Genomic DNA, 24,740 nt, shown 5'->3' on the forward strand with positions numbered 1-24,740 from the left:
AAAGAGCACCATAGGAATTTCATGAATATCAAACCAGCACTCCAAAAAAAATTACATAATATCTTAGGAACAGCCATTGAGGATCACAACCCCAGGAAGCAAAACAGAATGAACCCATCTGGCATGACAAGAAATTAAATGGAAAGGGGGAGAACCCCCAAAAAAGAAAAAGTCATGGCAATGAGAAGTCAATACGTTTCAGTTATAACCATCAATGTTAATGGTCTCAATTCACCAATCAAAAGAAATAGACCGGCAGAATGGGTCAAGAAGCAAAATCCAACAATATGCTGCATACAAGAAACACACTTAATACAAAAAGAAACTCATAGACTGAAAGTTAAAGGGTGGAAAACAATACTCCATGAGACAAGAATGCCAAAAATAGCAGGAGTAGCTATCCTTTTTGTAGATCAAGTAGATTACAAACAAACACTGATTAAGATAGATGAAGAAGGACACTATATCTTTGTAAAGGGAACAATCCAACAGGAAGAGGTGACAATCATAAATATCTATGCACCAAACACTAGTTCAGCCAATTATATAAAACAAACACTAATGGACATGAAAAGTCATATATGCAATACAATGGCAGTGGGGGACCTCAACACCCCACTGTCACAAATAGATAGATCAACAAGACAAAAAATAAGTAATGAAATACTAGAACTCAGTGGAACTCATGAACAAATGAACTTAACAGATGTTTACAGAGTATTCCACCCCACAAAATCAGAATACACATTCTTCTCAGCTGCACATGGGTCTTTCTCAAAAATAGACTACATTCTCACACATAGAACATGTTTAAGTAAGTGCAAAGGAATTGAAGTTATCCCCTGTATATTATCAGACCATAGTGCAATGAAATTGGAGATCTATAGCAAAAGAAACTCAAAAAATTTTATAAACAGGTGGAAATTGAACAACACACTTCTGAATAACCAATGGGTCACAGAGGAAATTAAAGAAGATATCAGACAGTTACTTCAAATAAATGACAATGACAATACAACATATTGGAATCTATGGGACACAATAAAAGCAGTCTTACAAGGGAAATTCTTGGCAGTGAATATGCATATTAGGAAAGCAGAATGAGCCCAATTAAAAAACCTGATGGTGAACCTCAAGCTTCTAGAAAAAGAAGAGCAGGACAAGCTCAAAGCTCATACAAGGGAGGAATTTATAAAGATCAGAGGAGAAATCAATGAAATGGAGACTAAGAGAATGATACAAAAATAAATGAAGCCAAGAGTTGGTTCTTTGAAAGAATCAACAAAATTGACAAACCCTTAGCCAACCTTATCAGAAAAAGGAAAGATTAGGAATGAAAAGGGTGAAATTACAATAGACCCAGCAGAAATCCAGAGGATCATCAATACCTACTTCCAGAACCTATATGGCAATAAGATGGAAAACACAGAAGAAATGGACAGATTCCTAGATACATATGAATTACCAAAGTTGAACGAAGAAGACCTAAAAATTCTAAACAACACAATATCAACCAAAGAAATTGAAAATGTCATTAAAAACTTACCAACTAAGAAAAGCCCAGGCCCTGATGGCTTCACTGCTGAATTCTACAAGACATTTAGAGAGGAACTGCTGCCACTGCTGTTTAAACTGTTCAATGAAATTGAAAGGGAAGGAATACTCCCAAATTCATTCCTGGAAGCAAGCATCACCTTGATCCCCAAAGCAGAGAAAGACCCAACTGAAAAGGAGAACTATAGGCCAATCTCACTAATGAACATAGATGCAAAAATCCTTAATAAGATACTGGCAAACAGAATGCAGAAGATCATCAAGAACATCATACACCCTGATCAAGTGGGATTCATCCCAGGGATGCAGGGATGGTTCAATATATGCAAATCAATCAATGTAATACACTATATCAATAGAGCCAAGGACAAAAACCATATGATTATCTCCATAGATGCAGAAAAAGCATTTGACAAAATCCAACATGCATTTATGATAAAAACCCTACAAAAAATTGGAATAGATGGTCTCTACCTCAAACTGATAAAAGCCATCTGTAAAAAACCAACAGCCAGTGTCATACTAAATGGTCAAAAAATGAAATCCTTCACACCAAAATCAAAAACAAGACAAGGATATCCACTATCACCACTCTTGTTCAATATAGTTCTGGAAACATTAGCTACAGCAATTAGACAAGAGAAAGAAATAAGAGGAATAAAGATAGGTAATAAAGAAGTCAAATTGTCATTATTTGCAGATGACATGATACTCTATATAGAAGACTCCAAGAACTCCTCCAAAAATCTTCTAGACTTAATAACCAAATTCAGTCAAGTAGCTGGTTACAAGGTTAACACACAAAAATCAATAGCTTTCCTCTACACAAATGACAGACTCACTGAGAGAGAAATAGGGCAAATAATTCCTTTCACAATAGCATCCAAAAAAATGAAATACCTAGGAATCAACCTAATGAAAGAAATCAAAGACCTCTTCTCTGAAAACTATGGCACTCTGAAAAGAGAGATTGAAGATGATATCAGAAAATGGACAGACATCCCCTGCTCATGGGTAAGAAGGCTTAATATAGTGAAAATGGCCATCCTTCCAAAACTGCTATATAGATTTAATGTAATTCCAATTGAGATCCCAGCAGCATACTTCATGGACCTTGAGAAAACAAGCCAAAAATTCATTTGGAACAAGAAGAGGCCCAGAATAGCAAAAGCAATTCTAAGTAACAGAGACATGGCAGGGGTATCACAATCCCCAACCTGCAACTCTACTACAAAGCTACTGTGATAAAAACAGCATGGTACTGGCAAAGAAACAGACCTGAGGACCAGTGGAACAGATTAGAAGATTCAGAAACAACGCCAGACACATTCAGCCATCTCATCTTCACTAAATGAGCCAAACCCCCTCACTGGAGGAAAGATAGCCTCTTTAATAAATGGTGCTGGAAAAATTGGGTTTCAACTTGCCAAAGATTAAAACTAGACCTATAGCTCTCACCATGCACTAAAGTAAAATCAAAATGGATTAAAGATCCAAATATTAAAATAGAAACTCTGAACCATTTGGAACAGAGGTTAGGTAGAACTCTTGAAGACATCGGTGTAGGAAAAGATGTTATGAACAAAACCTCAGTTGCCCAGGAACTAGCACAAACAATCAACAAGTGGGATCTCTTCTTATTAAAAGGCTTCTGCACAGCAAGAGAAACCACCAGCAGTGTGAAGAGACAACCCACAATGTGGGAAAAAATCTTCACCTGCTTTTCCTCAGACAAAGGTCTACAATCTCGAATCTATAAAGATCTTAAAAACATCAGACCTCCCAAATTTAAAGACCCAATCTGAAAATGGGCATCTGAGATGAACAGACATTTCTCAGACAAAGAAGTAGAAATAGCAAAGAAATACATGAAAAAATGTTCAACATCACTGGTCATTTGAGAGATGCAAATGAAAACAATGCTGAGATTCCACCTCACTCCAGAAACAATGGCTGCTATCATGAAATCAACCAATAACAAATGCTGGCTGGGCTGTGGGGAAAGAGGAACCCTGGTCCACTGCTGGTGAGAGTGTAGGCTGGTGCAAGCACTGTGGAAATCAGTATGGAGATACCTCAAAGAACTAGGACTGGAAGTCCCATTTGACTCCATTATTCCACTGCTTGTGATCTTCCCCAAAGAATTAAAAGAATCATACCACAGTGATATATATGTGCCCATGTTCATAGCAGCACAGTTTGTGATAGCTAAAACTTGGAAACAGTCCAAATGCCCATCAACTGGAGACTGGATAAAGAAAATGTGTTTATTTATAAAATGGAGTACTACTCAGCCATAAAAAATGAGAAATTACAGACATTTATAGCTAAGTGGGTGCACATTGAGGCAATACTCTTAAGTGAAATAAATAGGACACACATGTATAAATACCGAATAGTTTCTCTGGTGTGAGAAACTGAAAGTGTAAGTAAGGACTAAAATGTATAATAGGTAATGTAAAATAGAAAGAAAATGGGCAAAGGGGATGGAAGTGGGAGGGCTAAGGGAAAGGATAGAAGGGAGTGGGATTAATATGAGAAAATGGAAAAATAGGAACAAAATCTTTGTGAATAGGGAGGAATGGAGGGGTTGAAGGGAGGAGTGGGCAAGCGTGAAAAATAAGAATCAAGAGAGACTATGTAAAGGTGCCAGTTTCCAATGATGAATGTCATTATATTGTATACCTAAAATGTACCAATGATTAGAATGAATAATCCAAAATGCAAAATAGGAAGAAAAGGTCCAAAGGGGTAGGGGTAGTGGGAGGGGCAGGGGAAAGGAAAGAAGGGAAAGGAAAAAATGATGAGAAATGGAAAAATTGGAAATAAAGTCTTTGTAAATAAGGAAGGGTGGAGGGGGTAAAGGGAGGGCTAGAAATGGGGAAAAAATAAGAACCAAGATGCATCATGTAAAAGTACAATTCCCAATGAGAAATGTAATTGTTTTGTATACCTAAAATGTACCAATAAAAGAATTTAACAAAAAACAATAAGCAAAAGGGTAAGCCTTCAGCTCTCACTTCTCTCCAAGTCCTTTCACTTTAGACAATATGATAGATATATCATCACAAAACACATTGAAAATCGAACATTGAATCTATAATACTACAATTTTAATTAGAAAGTGAGTTTCTGTATTTCTCACTTAGTTTAATGTCACTAAAATTCTTTCACTCGCTTTCTTTCACCACCACAAAATCTTGTTTGGCAATATCCATTTATTCCCCACATCTCTTAAGTTTCCATATCCCTCTAGTCTAATTAAATTCCATTTTCATTTCAGCCATCTCTGTTTCAATTTTCTTATCCTTTTTTCTAGACACAGCCAATGTCTTTCTAATCAATGTCTACACTGTCAGCATTTGTCTAGTTCATTTTATTCCATTTACAGTTTTAAGTACAGAAATCCAATTTTGAGCATATTGCTTCATGAAGAACCTGACTTTGAAAATGTATTCTCTTAGGGCCAGGGATTTAGCTCAGTGGTTCCGCCACCTGCCTCTCAAACGCAAGGTCCCAAGTTCAATCCCCAGTACCAAAAAAAAAAAAAAGAAAATGTATTCTCTTGATGAGGCATACCTTTTTGAAATATCACAGTGTTCTTCACAATATACTATATATTTTTTAAATAGGGGATAAAATGTGTGCATGCAATATGCTATTAAATATACTATATTAGAGTGGAAAAAATGAAGCAAACCTTTTTTAATTTTTTTTCCCAGAGGATAAAAGACATAAATGGTAATAGAAACTAAACTTCTCATGTCTTATATTGTATATCTCTGATAGATGTAGGTCAACATTTTATATAATTATAAGATGAATTTAAATGCTTAAAAATCCTAATATTTGAAAAATAAAAAAAATCATTTTGACTGAAAGCTAAATCCACATGCTGACATAGGATGATAGAATTTAACTCTTTGAAATAAATATAGCAAAAAGTAATTTACTTTAAAGTCTAAAAACAATCTAAGAAAATAAAACTAGCTGAAAGTCATTGTTTAAAAAAAAAGGAATTCAAATTGAATGTTTTTATTGGCCAAAAAATGACTATTTGAGCATCAATAAAGACACTAGGTGCAAAAGTTTGAAAATCGCCAAATAGTTTTAAACTTAGAAGCAAAATAATAACAACAAAAGCAGTGATGATGATAGTTGTGATTGAAGATTTTTGGCATGCAAGGAAAACCACTTCAATACATGCAAAACTACCAAATACTGTAGATGGGAAAAGCAAGGAGGGGAGAAAGGGACAGGGGGTGGTAAAAGTGTGTGTGGGGGGGAGATAGGTGAAACTGATTATCAAAGGCAAAAAACTCTGAGATCTACAGTCAGCAACTTGGAGATACATGAGAGTCCATTGCATAATTCCAGTATGAGTCTTAAGTCCAGGGAACCTTGGAGCCAATGGCATCAATTTCAGCTCAAATGCCAGCAGTGAGAGACCTAGGAATATCTGATGTTGCAATCAGTTGCTTTCTAGATGTCAGCATTTTTATTATATTTAGGACTTAGTGGAAGAGGCCCACCCACATCAAAGAAAGAATCCACTTTATCCAGTTCATTGACTCAAATGTTAACTCACAGACATGCCAAAAATAATGTTTGATCAAACCTAGGCACCCTGTGGCTCAGTTAACTCTACATACAAACGAATCATCACACATATAAAAATCTTGAAACCAAATTGACCAAAATCATTGAATGTGAATATAATCAGAACTCTAAAATTAACTTCCAAGTAGTAAAAAATTATTTTGTGACTACAATCATCAAATTCTAGATTATGACATACTATAGGATTTATGTGATGTCTTCTTGAATAAAAAATACAAAGTAAATCTTGAAACATTAAACAATAATTTAGAATCATTTTTTCCAAGTCGTTTTGCGGACTTTAACTTTTTTTTTTTCGTGATGCCTGCTTTCAAACCTGGGTTTCTCACATGTAAAGGATTTCCTTTGCCAGTGACATAGAACTCCAGTGTCTTGTGGACATCTTTATGTAATAATTCAAATTGCTTAAAAATATTTACTAGAGATTAATGGTGGTTAATGTTAATGTTACAATGTAAATGTATGTAATCCAATGGAACTGTATAACTTAACTGTATAACTTAAAAATGTTTAAAATGCTCAGCTTTGTTTCATATATGCATATACATGTTTATAATCTTGAAAAATTTAAAAATGGAAACTAGAACTGAAATATTAGGATTACTTTTGAGTTTTGAATAGTGATCCAATTGTTTTTAAGAATGGATATTTTCCAGACCCATATACTTAAATATTTTTTATTAAAATTATGAGTCATTGAATGTGATTGAAGTAATTCAAGAGTAGAGGTGAAAGCTGATATAAATTACATAAACTGAATATGTGATAATTTATGAGAAGGGCAATGGATATTTTACAGTATACCATCAAATTCTCTATTTGTCTGAAAATTTCTACCATGGAAATTTTCAAAAATGTCAATATGTTCCTTTATTTATACTCTCTATATTATTTGAAAAATTTCTCCCATCTCTGTACATTCAAATATTATCCTTTCTATTTCCTACATTTTAGGAAAAATAGATAGGTCTAAACTTTTTTTCCAGAGCTGAGATTTTTCATTAAAAATTAAAAATAGTATATCCACTAACTAATAAAAATAATGCACAGGTCAGACAGCATTCACATAAGTTTAACTGCAGTGTCTGCTGCCAGGCATCACTGTTCCTCTCTCCTGAGGGGTATAATGCCAAATTTGTCATAAAGTGCATTGTTGTGGGTATATAATATTCACATTTATTCTTTAGAATATTTCTATTGATTGATTATTAATTTTAATTTTGTGAGTTTTATTATATTAAACAGTGAATACTTAGGCAAAAATATCAAAAATGAAATATTGAAATTTTAATATTTATTGGGTTTATAAAAAGTATCAAAATTTTCAACATTATTTTGGTGTACAAAGTCTAAAAAATAACCACAGAAATGAATTCCTATATGAACTACAATAAAAATACCAATAGAACTCTACAAAAATAATAATGTCAACTTCAACTATCACATCTGAGGCAGTCTTCACATATGACAACACCATGTTCCATACACAGGTATTGCTTACGCTGATAACACATGTGTTTGGATTTCCTGGGATTTTGTATGACATACCTGACATCTCCCTGGTCTTGCCGTTTTGACAGGAGGATCTTGTTATATTATACAATGTGTATTTAACAGTAAGATAAAATATCAATAAAATAAAATATTAAATTTTTAGTAAATATTATGCATTTGGAATAAACATCAACATTTTCACATCAGCTGTGTATTTGCTTACAAAACGTAAAGGGTAACATCAGAAATAAATACTTATGTGAACTACTATGTAAATAAAAACAAAAGTCTATCACAGAAATAACCTTTGCTTCAATTGTCAAACCTAAGGCAGTCTTCACACATGAAAACTGCATTGTCCATACAGAATGTATCACTTACACTGGTAGCACATATGTTTTGTTTTCTTGTCCTTTTTTGTAGGGCACAGTTGACATCTTTTTGGTGTTCCCATGGTTTTCGGTGTTCCTGTTGTTTGTGATGCTGCACCTGCCTGTTCACCTGTCAGCTCACTAGTGTGCTCCACAATTATTTCATAGTTTCCAGAGCAGAAATATTTTGTTCTGCCTCTGCTATAAATGATCTCGTATGAGTTCCAGTCCCAATCCTCTAAGAAAATTTCTCAGAGTTATTTTTGCATTTCTTAATTTCATTGTAAACAATCAAACTATTTATGACACACATGTTTAGGATTGAGTGAAATACAACCATTGGTCAACAGTTTGTGTTTCGAGTGACATCAAAGTTGCTGCATCACTCATCAAAATATCTATTCGGCCTTTGGTTTTGTTGCATCTCAGGTTTCTGTTTTTGTCAGGGTTTCTCTATTAATATTTCTATCATGGTGCAATGTTGATATCAGCAGAACCACTTTGTTTTTCTTTGCCATATATGAGGTCAATGTTATATCTTTCTCAAATACAAAGATTGTACTTTCATGAAGTATAGAACATTTCACAAAACATAGAATACAACTCTGATTTGAAATTACAAAATTTCATTTGGAATTTCTGCTTTGTTTCTGGGTATTATTCTTACCCTGGTCAACTTGTGCTCTGTGAACAAATGTAACATCAATTGAAAACCGGTAAACCAACTGTCGAATGTCACATTCTTATTAGTCTGGGAGATGGGAGCAACAAGTCTGTTCTCAATGTCATTCAGTTAATTACTGCATGAATAAGAACCTGATGGCTGAGTTCTAGGACACATTTATAAATTGAAAGCATAATAAGTCTTTGCATCTACAAGGGCAAAAATTTTTATGCCATATTTTGAAGGTTTATTTAGTATATACTGCCTAAACCTACAGCAAACATTAAATGATGCAAGATGTTCATCAATAGTCATGTATTAAGATAATGTGCAAATTGTTAGACAATTACTCACATATCTCTCAAACAATGAGATAGCTGCCAGCTTATCCATTCTTTTTCTTTCTTTGTGGGTCATTTGTCATCAAGCCTCAGACAATTTTGAAGGAAACAAAATCTCCTCAGTGTCATTGTTACTCTATAAACTTCCAGCCCACATCCATCACTTTTTCATAAGTCTTTTACATCTTGCAATTATCATGAGAAAGCCCTGCTAAGTACAGAAGACTTGTGAATGCTTTCAGTTCAGGTAGTGAGATGTCATAAAAAATACATTTTTGAGTATGGCTATTGCTGCATACAGAATGTTTTACTTGTATTTCATCCTTTGTATATTTCACAACATCTTTTAACACTTTGTCTGTTACAAACAATATCCAACATTGAATGGCAGTGCTGGTGTTCTGCTCAATAGGTGTCACTCCTGCCAAGATCCTCTCTATATTTTCAGATGTAGTTCTAACATTGGGTCATTCCATTTGGTTGCCTGACCATTTTGTACCATTTCAAGTCATCAAATATGCACTCACATTGCTGTTTTCTTCATCATCTTAATCAAGTATTCCCTGTGTCTGTATTGATCTATACTTGCTCCATTTCACTGCCACAGGAACTTTGGCTCACATGGCCAACCTCAAAGTCATTATCATCTTCATCATCTATGCATGCGTAATCTCATGATTCACCTTTGACCTCCCCCAAAGTTTGCAAATCTGGTTTTTCATGTGTCATTGTACTGAGCTGGGCTACTTCTACCAGAAAAGTCAAAAGAAAACTTAAAAGAAAACAAATCCTAAATACACAGAAATTTAGCAATGCGCAATTTGTGGGGACAACTCACCTGTTTCTGCTTTGGAACTCCTGTAGGTACCTTTCTATTCATCTGCTAACTGGGTGAATGCACACATGGGTTTTTGCTTTCCCCGGGCATAGCTAGTGGGATTCACACCCACATTCCATTATGGTAAAATACATGTTGTCATGCTAGAAGAGTAGTGTGGGAATATTTTACCCCTGTGATGCTCAGGCAAACATACACAAAACCTGTTAGAAGGAGAGTATTATGTGGGTGCTGAGAGATCACATAATAAAATCGTAATAGTAACTCATAAGAGAAACACCAACTTATATAAACATAGAACATTTGTTCATCTAATTAGATTAATAATGGCTATGTTTTCTATATAATTTCTAACATTGTACAAAGTTTAATATGATCATTAACCATCTCTATGTTCAAAATGGCATAGGCACAGTAAATACACATTCATCTATCTAACATGCTTTGGAAGTCTTCAAAAGACCTATGGGTCCAGTCATCAAGAGACAGGTGGTCTGTTTTTTATTTTTTTTTAATCTCAAACCAGGTCCTAAAGTAAAGGTAGCAAAAAATACATTATTATTAGTGTAGATAAGAGAGAGATAAAATATTTTCTGGAAGAACCCTTACATAAAATCACATGAATAAAGGAAGAAAACAATACTTTTCAACAAAGTCCAAAACTACATCTAGGTATTTGTCAGGAGTCAATTATTACACAATTTAGAATGCAATTTTAGATGCAGTTCATTCCAGTTTTGCAGGTCTATGAGTTTTATTTCTATTTTATATACAGATAGTCTCAGAACAACCCATGGCATGCTAAACGAGAAAGGATTCCATTAAGGAAAATAAAATTGTCTATGCTCCCATTCCATGTAACAGATAAAAGATAGAGAAGATGCAAGAGCATGTGATGGTTACATTTACACAACAAATATTTACTGAGCTAACAGAGTTGCTCTGAACTCAAAAAAAAAATGCAGTTGCTATTATTGACAATCTCCTCTAAGAAGAAATACCTCAGGCCAGGCCAAAGGCTTGAAGAATGCACTTATTGGTACTGTGTCAGAAAGAAAATGTTAAGCCAAACAAATTCAAAAAAGAAGTGAGGTAAGAGAAAGAAAAAATGATTAATTTATCAATAATAAATAATACTAAATATAAGTGAGCAGAATGAAAATGAGAAATATGAACACTAATGGTCAGAATTCTTCAGTACTTTATATTAATTCTTTTCTGATTAATTTTTTTATTTTTATATGTGCAAAATATGTACAAAAACACAGAAAATCAAAAATACATTCATGAATATTATGAGGAAGGTGTAAATATATTGTACTATAAAGACAATATTAAGGAGAAAAAATATCCAAAACTTTTTGAAAACTAGATATGGCAACTAAGTAAAATGTTTCACACATCGTCTTAAATGAATTAAAACTATATAAACTTTTGGTAGTGACTTTAGTTTTCTTTCTTTGGCTCCAATAGATGTGGTTACACTATTTATTATATTTTCTCATGATCTCAAACTCAAGGATTAAAGATGTTAATAAGAAAATGGAATTAGGAAGACTTTAATCGCAGTTTTACTGTGTAGAAGATGCTTTATTAATTCCACCTGTTGATTTCTATAATATACTTTAGCTTTAATTCCACTATTCTGATTTAAACCTTGCTTGAATTATCTATGCAGGAATAAATCAAGTTCCTTCTTGTTAGGAACAATCAATCAGTATGTTTTTTGAAATTTTTCCCACCGTATCTTTTCCTCATATTGACAAACATAAAATTTTAGATTTAGCATATCATTATATAATTATATAATTCATTATTGAATGTTTAAAAACATTCAAGATGTTTGAAAATATTCTATGATTTATTGCTTTTTACCATATTGTAAATGCTATAATGATATAATTCTATGCTTAGTTTGAGAATTAAGCAGCTATTTTTCCATAGGACAAAATCCCTGGGTAATAACTTTTTAAAATATATTTATCTTTTTTCTAAGATTTTTTATATACTTCTCTCAACTTCAGAATTAGAGTTAATAAAGAATACATCAGACCCAGGATACTTCCAGAAGAATGTAATACATGTATGTACTTAGCTTTAGCTTTCAACAATTGCAGCTTGTTTTTTCTTTCTAAAGTTAACGTGTTCCATGGTCTGCTGAAAATGACTACCCTTCTTCTCTGTGGAAGATATAATGGTTCCAATTATCATGTGAAGTTAATAATTTCCTTTCAAGATTTTTATCAGAATTACTACCATCTTCCTAAACTGTGTGGCTTTCTGTGTGGGATAGTCTCATATGCCACCTAGAGGTGAGGAATCATTGGGACAACACCATCGAGTCTACTCATCACAATGACTCTCACACAAATATAAACGATTCATGCAACAAAGACTTTATTTAATTCATTAATCAGGGAACAGTACAAAAGATTGTTCCTGAATAGAATTCAAAGTACAACGCTTGTATTGTTAAATAAAGATGCTAAATGAATTTACAAAAGCAAAGAAATAATAATAATGGTTAAGACCCACAGGGCAATAACCACCATGCATTTTATGAGAAGCAATCAAGATTTTTATGCAGAAAAATGTGCATTGTACCTGATAGTGGAATAATAGCTTAAAAGCAAATCACAACTGACTCAGATGACCAAAAAGTAAAGAAACCAAGACCATGTGAGGCATCCCTTTGTCTATTTCAATCTTTTACAATTTTTCTCTATGGGATCACTTCATTCATGTGTTTATATAATCTCAAAATTTTTTATATCACAAACGCAGGCTCATTTTATTTTCACTGATCTTTCCCATAGGTATCAGAAGAGTGTTGATGCATCAACCTTCAGATTGTTTTCTCTAATGAATTTATTGAACAATTAATAATGCCACACAACTAATTATTTCTGTCTAGAAGTTTCCATAAGGAATGTCAGATTAGATTTATAAAAATTCTTTATACATCAAATAGAAATTGATTTCTTTATAACCTAATTTATGATTACAATCTGACAAGGCAATATTCTATAGTCATATAATAAAAGAAGTTATAATTTATGAACATGTACACTCAAAACGATAATATTAATCTGCAGTTTTAAGTCATACATCATAAGACATAGCGTATAAAAACTCATTAGCCCAATATCATTGTTGAGTTTTTCATTAATCATATCCTATATCATCTTCTCCTTTTCTTAGTCCTCAGATACAATATTGCTAATGTTACACATCCATGATTAAAAATTGAAAAAAATATATTTTTTTCTTTCTTCTATACACAATCACACAGAATGAGCCAGAAGTACATATTCTAACCTATGAAACTGGGTAATTCATTAGTGCTAGGCTTTTTGATGCATTTTCTTTTTTTTATTATTATATTTCCAAGTGAATTTATAATTAAATCAATTCTTATTAAAATAGAAACAAAATTAAATTTTATAGACAAAACAATACTCTCAAATAAAGCACTGTTATATTTTTTATAATCATGACTAATTGGTAGAAAATTAGGTCTAGTATCTACTGTTATAGACCATATATATTTCATTTTCTTTAAAAGATTGTGAGGCAAAGCATACTATGCATTTAATTTCTCAAGGAGTTTTTATATTTACCTGTAAGAAGATTTTCATGTAAATGACTTCTTTAATAAGGATGAAATTTGAATTTTTAAATACACATGATGCATTAGAACTCTATTAACTTTATTTTACATCTCAAATAAACATTTGAAAATATGAAAGTATAAATCTTGCATACAAAAACCAAGCAGACCCTTCTAATTTTCATTCGTTCTTTCTTGGTAGACTAATACTTTAAATCTTATTCTATTTTAAAACAAATATTCTCTAATAAAAGAAGTTTTCCAAATATATGGACTGGTTTTATCTCCCTCTTCTGTATTAAAGTCAGGCTACTATTTGATACTGAGTACATTTATTGGAAGAATGAATGCTATTACAGGTACTTGAAGAAAATTAGATTTTATAGAATGATGATAGTACTAATAACATTAATGATGATACCTATTTTAAAATGATATTTTTCATATCACAAAGTCTTTGATAAGTAACACATTCTCAAAATGTGCCTAGAGTTAAAAGAAATCTTAACTTCCCTTTATGCTACTTAGCATATTCTATGATGGAAATGAGACTTTATTTTGCATTTCTTTATGGTAAAGTGTCCTAGTTAAATAGAATACTTCAGTTTTTCTTTTTTTTTTTCAGTGTCTTTCTTTTTCATTAAATTCTTTTATTGGTATATTGTAGGTATACAACACAATAACATTTCTCATTGGGAAATGTACCTTTACATAATGCATCTTGGTTCTTATTTTTTCCCCATTCCTACCCTCCCTTCACGCCCTCCACCCTTCCTTATTTACAAAGACTTTACTTCCATTTTTTCCATTTCTCATCATTTTTCCTTTCCCTTCTTTCCTTTCCCCTGCCCCACCCACTACCCCTACCCCTTTGGACCTTTTCTTCCTATTTTGCATTATCAATTATTCATTCTAATCATTGGTACATTTTAAGTATACAATATAATGACATTCATCATTGGAGATTGGCACCTTTACAGAGTCTCTCTTGGTTCTTATTTTTCACCCTTGCCCAGCCCTCCCTTCAACCCCTCCATTCCTCCCTATTTACAAAGATTTTCTTCCTATTTTTCCATTTTCTCATATTAATCCCATTCCCTTCTTTCCTTTCCCCTAGCCCTCCCACCTCCTTCCCCTTTGCCCCTTTTCTTCTGATTTCACATTACCTATTATACATTTAGTCCTTAATTACACTTTCAGTTTCTCACACCAGAGGAACTATTCGGTATTTATTCATGGGTGTCCTATTTATTTCACTTAAGAGTATTGCCTCAATGTGCATCCACTTAGGAATAAATGTCTCTAATTTCTCATTTTTTAATGGCTGAGTAGTACTCCATTTTATTAAAAAAAACCACATTTTCTTTATCCAGTCTCCAGTTGATGGGCATTTGGGCTGTTTCCAAGTTTTAGCTATTACAAACTGTGCTGCTATGAACATGGGCACACATATATCAGTGTGATATGATTCTTTTAATTCTTTGGGGAAGATCACAAGAAGTGGAATAGTGGAGTCAAATGAGACTTCTAGTCCTAGTTCTTTGAGGTATCTCCATACTGATTTCCACAGTGGTTGCACCAGTCTACACTCCCACCAGCAGTGGACCAGGGTTCCTCTTTCCCCACAGCCCCACCAGCATTTGTTATTGGTTGACTTCATGATAGCAGCCATTCTTTCTGGAGTGAAGTGAAATCTCAGTGATGTTTTCATTTGCATCTCTTGAATGACCAGTGAGTTGAACATTTTTTCATGTATTTCTTTGCTATTTCAACTACTTTGTGTGAGAAATGTCTGTTCATTTCAGATGCCCATTTTCAGATTGGGTCTTTAAATTTGGGAGGTCTGATTTTTTTAAAGTTCTTTATAGATTCTAGATAGTAGGCCTTTATCTGAGGGACAGCTGGTGAAAATTTTTTCCCACATTGTGGGTTGTCTCTTCACACTGTTGGTTGTTTCTCTTGCTGTGCAGAAGCTTTTTAATAAGAAGAGATCCCACTTGTTGATTGTTTGTGCTAGTTCACGGGCAACTGAGGTTTTGTTCATAAAATCTTTTCCTACACTGATGTCTTCAAGGGTTCTACCTAACCTCTGTTCCAACTAGTTCAGAGTTTCATTTTTAATATTTAGATCTTTAATCCATTTTGATTTTAGTTTAGTGCATGGTGAGAGATATAGGTCTAGTTTTAATCTTTGACAAGTTGAAGCCCAATTTTTCCAGCACCATTTATTAAAGAGGCTATCTTTCCTCCAGTGAGGGGGTTTGGCTCCTTTGTGGAAGATGAGATGGCTGAATGTGTCTGGCATTGTTTCTGCATCTTCTAATCTGTTCCACTGGTCCTCAGGCCTGTTTCTTTGCCAGTACCATGCTGTTTTTATCACAGTAGCTTTGTAGTAGAGTTGCAGATTAGGGATTGTGATATTCCCTGCCATGTCTCTGTTACCTAGAATTGCTTTTGCTATTCTGGGTGTCTTTTTGTTCCAAATGAATTTTTGGATTGTTTTCTCAAGGTCCATGAAGTATGCTTCTGGAATCTCAATTGGAATTGCATTAAATCTATATAGCAGTTTTGGAACTATGGCCATTTTCACTATATTAAGCCTTCTTACCCATGAGCAGGGGATGTCTGTCCATTTTCTGATATCATCTTCAGTCTCTCTTTTCAGAGTGTCATAGTTTTCAGAGAAGAGGTCTTTGATTTCTTTCTTTAGGATGATTCCTAGGTATTTCAGTTTTTTGGACCCTATTGTGAAAGGAATTATTTGCTCTATTTCTCTCTCAGTGAGTCTGTCGTTTGTGTAGAGGAAAGCTATTGATTTTTGTGTGTTGACCTTGTAACCAGCTATTTGACTGAATTTGGTTATTAAGTCTAGAAGACTTTTGGTGGAGTTCTTGTGGTCTTCTATATACAGTACCATGTCATCTGCAAATAATGACAATTTGACTTCTTCATTTCCTATCTTTATTCCTTTTATTTCTTTCTCTTGTCTAATTGCCATGGCTAATGTTTCCAGTACTATATTGAACAAGAGTGGTGATAGTGGATATCCTTGTCTTGTTCTTGATTTTGGTGTGAAGGATTTCATTTTTTGACCATTTAGTATGACACTGGCTGTTGGTTTTTTACAGATGGCTTTTATCAGTTTGAGGTAGAGACCATCTATTCCAATTTTTTGTAGGGTTTTTATCATAAATGCATGTTGGATTTTGTCAAATGCTTTTTCTGCATCTATGGAGATAATCATATGGTTTTTGTCCTTGGCTCTATTGATATAGTGTATTACATTGATTGATTTGCATATATTGAACCATCCCTGCATCCCTGGGATGAATCCCACTTGATCAGGGTGTATGATCTTCTTGATGATCTTCTGCATTCCATTTGCCAGTATCTTATTAAGGATTTTTGCATCTATGTTCATTAGTGAGATTGACCTATCTTCTCTTTTTCGGTTGGGTCTTTCTCTGCTTTGGGGATCAAGGTGATGCTTACTTCCAGGAATGAATTTGGGAGTATTGCTTCCTTTTCAATTTCATTGAAGAGTTTAAACAGTAGTGGCAGCAGTTTCTCTCTAAATGTCTTGTAGAATTCTGCAGTGAAGCCATCAGGGCGCGGGCTTTTCTTAGTTGATAAGTTTTTAATTACGTTTTCATTTTCATTGGTTGATATTGGGTTGTTCAGAATTTTTAGGTCTTCTTCGTTCAACTTTGGTAATTCATATGTATCTAGGAATCTGTCCATTTCTTCTGTGCTGTCCATCTTATTGGTGTATAGGTTCTTGCAGTAGGTATTGATGATCCTCTGGATTTCTGTTGGGTCTGTTGTAGTTCACCCGTTCATTCCTAATTACATGGATTTGGGTCTTTTCTTTCCTTTTTCTGACAAGGTTGGCTAAAGGTTTGTCAATTTTGTTGATTCTTAGGAAGAACCAACTCTTGGCTTCATTGATTTTTTGTATCATTCTCTTAGTCTCCATTGCATTGATTTCTCCTCTGATCTTTATAATTTCCTCCCTTGTATGAGCTTTGGGGTTGTCCTGCTCTTCTTTTTCTAGAAGTTTGAGGTTCGGCATCAGGTTGTTTAATTGGGTTCATTCTGTTTTCCTAATATCCATATTCACTGCTATGAATTTCCCTCTTAAGACTGCTTTCATTGTGTCCCATAGATTCTGATATGTTGTATTGTCATTGTCATTTAATTGAAGGAACTGTCTGATTTCTTTAATTTCCTCTGTGACCCATTGGTTATTCAGAAGTGTGTTGTTCAATTTCCAAGTGTTTATGAAATTTTTGGAGTTTCTTTTGCTATGGATCTCCAATTTCATCGCACTATGGTCTGATAATATACAGGGGATAACTTCAATTCCTTTGCACTTATTTAAACATGTTCTATGTGTGAGTATGTGGTCTATTTTGGAGAATGACCCATGTGCAGCTGAGTAGAGTGTGTATTCTGATTCTGTGGGGTGGAAGACTCTGTAAACACCTGTTAAGTTCATTTGTTCAAGAGTTCGATTGAGTTCTAGTATTTCATTACTTATTTTTAGTCTAGTTGATCTATCTATTTGTGACAGTGGGGTGTTGAGGTTCCCCACTACAATTTTATTAGTGCATATATGACTTTTCCTGTCCGTTAATATTTTTTTTATATAATTGGGTACACTAGTGTTTGGTACCTAGATATTTATGATTGTCATCTCTTGCTCTTGGATTCTTCCCTTTACAAGGATATAGTGTCCTTCTTTGTCTCTCTTAATCAGTGTTGGTTTGAAATCTACTTGATCTGCAAAAAGCATAGCTACTCCTTCTTTTTGTCGGGTTTCTGTCACATGGAGTGTTGTTTTCCATCCTTTAACTTTCAGTCTATGAGTTTCCTTTTGAATGAAGTGTGTTTCTTGTTTGCAGCATATTGTTGGATTTTGCTTCTTGACCCATTCTGCCAGTCTATTTCTTTTGATTGGTGAATTGAGACCATTAACATTGATGGTTATAACTGAAATGTATTGACTTGTCATTGCCATGACTTTTTCTTTTTGTTGGGTTCTCCCCCTTTCCATTTAATTTCTTGTCATGCCAGATGGGTTCATTCTGCTTTGCTTCCTGGGGCTGTGATCCTCAAAGTCTGTTCCTAGGATATTGTGTAAAATTCTTTGGAGTGCTGGTTTCATATTCACAAAGTCCCAAAGGTACTCTTTGTCATGAAAGTATCTTATTTCTCCATCAATTTTGAAAGATAGCTTTTTTTTTTTTGTATCAGGGATCGAACTCGGGCCCTTGTGTTTGTGCAGCAGGCGTCGAAACCACCGAGCTAAATCCCCGGCCTGAAAGATAGCTTTGCAGGGTACATCTATCTGGGTTGGAGGCTCTTTTCTTTTAGGGCTTGGAATATGTCACTCCAAGCTCTTCTTGCCTTGATGGTTTGTGTTGAGAAGTCTGCTGTGATTCTGATGGGCTTTCCTTTGTATATGATTTGTTTCTTTTCTCTGACTCCTTGTAGAACTTTGTTCTTCTGTCGTGTTTCTGGAATCTTAACAATTATATGCCTATGTGTAGATTTTTTTGATCAAGGCTATTTGGAGTCCTATATGCCTCACTTATCTGTATGTCAAGCTCTTTTCCCCTGCTTGGGAAGTTTTCTGCCATTATTTCCGGGAAGAGATCTTTTATGTCATCTCCACTCTTTCCTGTTTCTTCATTGAGCCCAATCAGTCTTATGTTATTCTTCTTTGCATCATCTAGCAGCTGCTGGATTAATTTCTCATGTTCCCTTATAATTTTGAAGCAATTTTTCTTTTCCTGGTCACTAATTGCAATCTTATCTTCTATATCTGAAATTCTGTCCTCACATTGGCTCATTCTGCTGTGTAAACTTTCAATGGAGTTTTTTCATGTCCTGGAAATCTATTTGCATCTGTTTTATGGATTCCATTTGTTTCTTATGTTGGGATTCCATCATGTTCCTGAGCTCCTCTCTAGATTTATTAATCATGTCTTGCACTAGGGGCACAATTTCTCCTGTTATCTGAGAAATTATTTCTGCTTTCATTTTTTCCAGATCCCCTTTTGATGCCAGTTCAGCGGGTCCAGCTGGTTGAGTATCAGAGTGTTCCATCTCATTTCCCTTTGGGATTGGTGTAGGTGATCTGGAAGTCTGGTTTTGAGACTTATTTACGTATTTTCTCATTTCGACTGGGGTGGGGGCTGTTAGCACCTGCACAGATTACTTCCTCTGAGCTGGGAGCATTGGGACAGGGGCCAGGAGCAGCGGTAGGGATGGTGACCCAAAAGCCCTTTCCTGTGGGCTGGGAGCAGCCAGAGTGATGGTGTCCGGGAAACCCCTTCCTCTGGACCAGGAGCAGTGGGATGGCGGCTCGGAACCCCTTACCTCTGGGCCAGGAGCAGAGGGACTCAGTACCTTGTTCTGGTGATCTGGTGTCCTCTGCATCTTTGTAGTGTGGAACCAGGTGGCTACCTGTCTGTAGCGGTGATTCGGCATCTTCCCTGTGACTCAGAACCTTGGTAGGACGTGCACAGACCTGCCTATCTTCAGTAGGCTGATTTGGCATGTTCTGTGTGACTCAGGACCTTGGTAGGGTGTGGGCAGACCTGCCTGTCTGCAGCAGGGTGATTCCACGTGTTCTGTGTGACTCAGGACCTCGGTAAGGCATGCACAGGCCTGCCTGTCTGCCAGTTTTTCAAATTTTGTTCCTTAAAGAGAAAAATGCTTGATGATTTAGGCAAATACATTGATAACATTGACCACAAAACCATTAATTTATTAAGATAAGGGAGTTCCGATTCACAGTAAGATAAATTCACTCTAAAGTATCTTAAAAAAGAACAAAATAATAAATAAAAATAACAAAATAATACAAGTGTTAAGTGAGCTTGACATATCTAAAACCAGAATCATCGAATAATTTAAAGACAAAGTGAAAGTAATAGAAGCAATTTCATCAATAAGATCAAAAATCAGGAATAAAACTACAAAAATCCAGAGAATAGGTAAATACATTACTCCCATACATTAATATTTAAATTTTCAAATGAATTTATAAACAAATGAGCATTTTTCTGGAAATTAAAAATGTATCTATAAATGAATCTCAAGTGAAGCAACACAAAAGAAAGTAATTCAAAATTACAGACATTAAATAATTTGAATATAACAAACTTTATTAAAATAGAAATTCACTCTTACAAATGTTAAGAAAATAATTCTATCCATGTAGAGTTAATTATGTTGGCAAGAGAAAGTGAGTGTAAATTTTAGCCAAAAAAATTACACATTACTGCATATGTTTTGATATATTAGATTAAATGTCTATCACAGATATTAATTGATTTTATTCATGAGTAATTATTGCAAGGTGCTAAAATATTCTCTCTTGTTTGCATAGACAACTTTGATCAAACTGCCTATGAAGACTGCTGTGATCTGAAATTATGGGGAAAATTTCCTCTGGAGAGAAAATTCTCTGTTGTAATGTGTAAGAGGACAGACTACTTATTAAACTTCTCATTTGTAGAAAAAAAAAACAAAACTTGAGTCCTTCCAAATGTAGCTTTTCCGAAACTGTAAGTAGAGATGGTATTCAGTGTAATGTTCTTTGGTACACAAGTTCAAGTACTTTATGTAATATTAAGAACCAGACAGACAACAAAAGTAAAAAACAGAAAAAGGTGTGTACTACTATAAGGCTTTTATTCTCTCTGGCCATCAGTTATGCAACACTATTCAATAAGAAAGTTCCTGGGGTGTTAAATAGACAACATGTAAACACTGCAGAACCTGTGGAGCAGAGCTATTTGGTATGCAAGCTAAATTGCCACTTTTCTAGAAAGTTAACACTAACCAAATATGGAGATTGCAACATTAAAATGTTCCCTTACTTACAGCTTTTTAATTAAAGTTTAGAGGAGAAATCTCATTTTCACAGACATCAGTCATCTGTAAAATTCTTTACTTTTGCTGAATGCAAATTCCTTCCAAAATATGCATGCAGAAAGATAGGTAAAGTATAAGAATTTTCCCAGTAGTTACAGAACTCTCTGCTGTTTCATGCATGAGAAATTTTAATTTTTAAATGTATTTTCTAAGATACTAATTTCTCTTCTATTTCAATCTAATTTCAGAATTACTAATGCACAAGGTTATTTTGTGAATCTTTCTAGTTGCTGAGAAAACAAGATGAAGAACAACAGCTACCAAGTGATTTTTAAAGAATTGTGGTAAGGAAAATGGGGAGGAGTTTGAGAGAAAGAAACATAAATAAGAAAAGAAAAATATGACTCCACCAATTCAGTTTTTTATGGAACATAAAGTGATTATCTTTAGTTCAAATTACATACATTCACTAAGAGAAAAGAGATCTTTATAGAAATTTAACAGCATTGCTTTCTACTGCAGAGTGAAACAGAAATACACAGAACCTGTACTACCTAAGTAAGGGAATTTTTTCCTTAGGCCGAAAATCTTGAAAAAGTTTCAAACTTCGCAATCCTCAGCATCATTAGCACTGATCAGTTAATAAATATGGAAATACGAGCACTTGGCGCCTTCGTGCCAGCTCTACTCTTTACCTGGGATATTTTTCTTTCTCTTTTCTCTGTTATCTTAACAAAATCCTACTTGTTCATCAAGGTGCTTGCTTATTTGTATCAGGCTTCCTAAGTGTGAACACACCTCAAATGAAACTATGTAAACCTGGCATTTAGCGCTGTGTCTATAATATTTTAGGCACCTGTTGTGTGTTGGTGAATAAAGGTGTAGCTCAAATTTCTGCTTCATTTCTGTAAACCAGATCTCACTCTCATCTACAAATTATTCCTACCATTCCTATACAGATAAAAGTGATAGTGTCTGTTCCTGAATCCTTTGCACTGCTCACTAGATTATACAAGTCTTTGTGAATAATTGGTGTGCTATGCCTCCTCTTGTGACACATATGTGTTACAATACTTCCTGAGCTCCTTGAGAGCAAACATGGGTCTTCATTAAATGTTAATTCCTAGTTTCTATCAGAGTATTAGCACCACCATAGATCCTCAATATATTTCAAATTAAAACACAAAAGTAGTTGGAAGATCTTTCCTACAGATAGATAAAATAAACAGAATAAATAAACTTTATATATATATATATATATAATTGTACAGAAAAGTGTATTTCCAAACATTTTAGAGAAATATAATGGATAATATTTTTTAAAATATGAGTGCTCGAAACAAAATATTTTGTGCATTTCTATAATGTTTATTTCATGAAACAGAGATCATATTTGTACATAATCATTAAATAGTTACATCCTAATCAAGACTATACTTCAGACATTGTGACTTAAACCAATATTTAAAAAATGAATAATATAGCTGACAACAATTCATTTGTTCCTCATAATTGCCCATATAATGCAATTTCCTTAAGGTAATTATCTTATGAATATCATCATTTGATCTTAAATGGACATTCAAAAATTAAATGAAAGATTATAGTAATATAGAATACAGTATAAAATTTATTCATATTAATATAAAATAATATAGTTAACACTAAACAATGTTACTAATATTTTAATATTTCTTAATTTATATTTGAATTAAATACAATAACTTTTCTTAATGAATTACATTTCAACTTAAAAATTTTAGTTTTCAATTAAATAGCTATTAATTAAAATGTTATCAATTTTTAATATATAAAATGTTAATTCTCTAGTAGCATATGTCTGGCTTTTGTAATATAAATATATTAAAACAGAATATACAATATATTACTTATAAAATGATGTATAAATTCAAAGAATTTAAGAGATAAAATGACAAATTAAATAAACCATTCTTACAATCTATTTTTGAGAATCTTGTACTGCAGAGAAAATGTACATTTTAAATAAACAGAAAGTTTACAGAGCAGTGCTAATAGCACATGTAGAACTGAATCACAGTAGCTTGATATTACTATCATTTATAAGATATTAAAAGGTATAACTCTGCAGCTTTCAAAAGATTCTGGCTTGTCATTAACATCCAGTCATGACCCCCACCTAAAACCGTTACCCAGAGAAATTCTGGTTAAGCAAAACATCATGTAAAACATTCCTGGACAATTTCAGTGGCCTCCATTCTTTCTCTAAACATTCCATACAAATACTTTTTCAAAAATTTTCTCCTGTGATCCCATAGTACCTACTACTCTTAACACATTGTGCTGAAATCTGCTAATCCTGTTGTTATAAAGTGGTTTCCCACAGGTCAAGCTTGTATGATTGTAAATAATCCCTTATAGCCACCTAATCCTGGGGGAGGAGGGGAACTTTCATACATAAATGTATGAACTGAAGTCATGTGCTTCATAAGTAAAAGTGAAAAAATAAACATTGAATGGAAAGTCCATACATTCTTTGATACTTCAAACCAGAGAATGAAACAAATCATTGGAAGAAATAGTGGATGTGATTTAATGTGGGATTTTAAAATTATGTTATTATATTTTAGAAACAAGAATCTTTCTATAGTGAGAATTTATCTTCTGTGAATTCTATTGTAACCAAGACATTTCATAATAGATCTAATCAATGAATACTTACTAGTAAAGAATATAAAGAGCACTTTTATTAAAAAAATAAGGAAAAGAAATGTTATTCATTAATTGGTGGAGCATCATCATTGGAATTTTATCCTAAATTTATAAGATTACTGGGCCTTTGGACCCAGGGCACCAGTAGGAGTCCAGGTGTGGCTCTAAAAAGGTGTGAAGAACTGTTTTTCTTTCCTCAAATGTCTGTTATCTATTACTTAAACTAGTAGTGTAAAATGCATGCATTTACAATGGTATCTTTTTACCCAGGTTTCTGATTGCTTTTCACTGTGACAATGGTTCTATTGGTTGTTTTTTGCTGTTGCAAGAATTTTTACTAAAGCTGCCATAGGAGCAGTTTGGGAATATTCTTGCCTTTTAGATAAAGTCGAAGCGAAGTGGAATATCTGTGCTTTCTGTGGAATTTAGCCAAGGTTTACCTTTTAAGGGTAAATGTTACCAGTGCTCCACAGCTGTGCAAGACCATATGTCCACATCTCTTTTACCTAAAGCAGAACCATATGAATGTGAGCTGACACTACCATAAACACCATGACGGAGGGTAGTCATTCCCCAATTGGGAGATGCCTGTAGCTGTAGCTCTGTTCCTTAACTCTCATAAAACTCTTTCTTTCAGTTTTGCCCCTCCTGCCTTCCATAGATTGTGTGA

The sequence above is a fragment of the Heterocephalus glaber genome, unplaced genomic scaffold (assembly GCF_053883595.1).
Source record: "Heterocephalus glaber isolate CG9 unplaced genomic scaffold, H.glaber_assembly_v1.0 deba00000901, whole genome shotgun sequence".
In the NCBI taxonomy this organism is placed as follows: Eukaryota; Metazoa; Chordata; class Mammalia; order Rodentia; family Bathyergidae; genus Heterocephalus; species Heterocephalus glaber.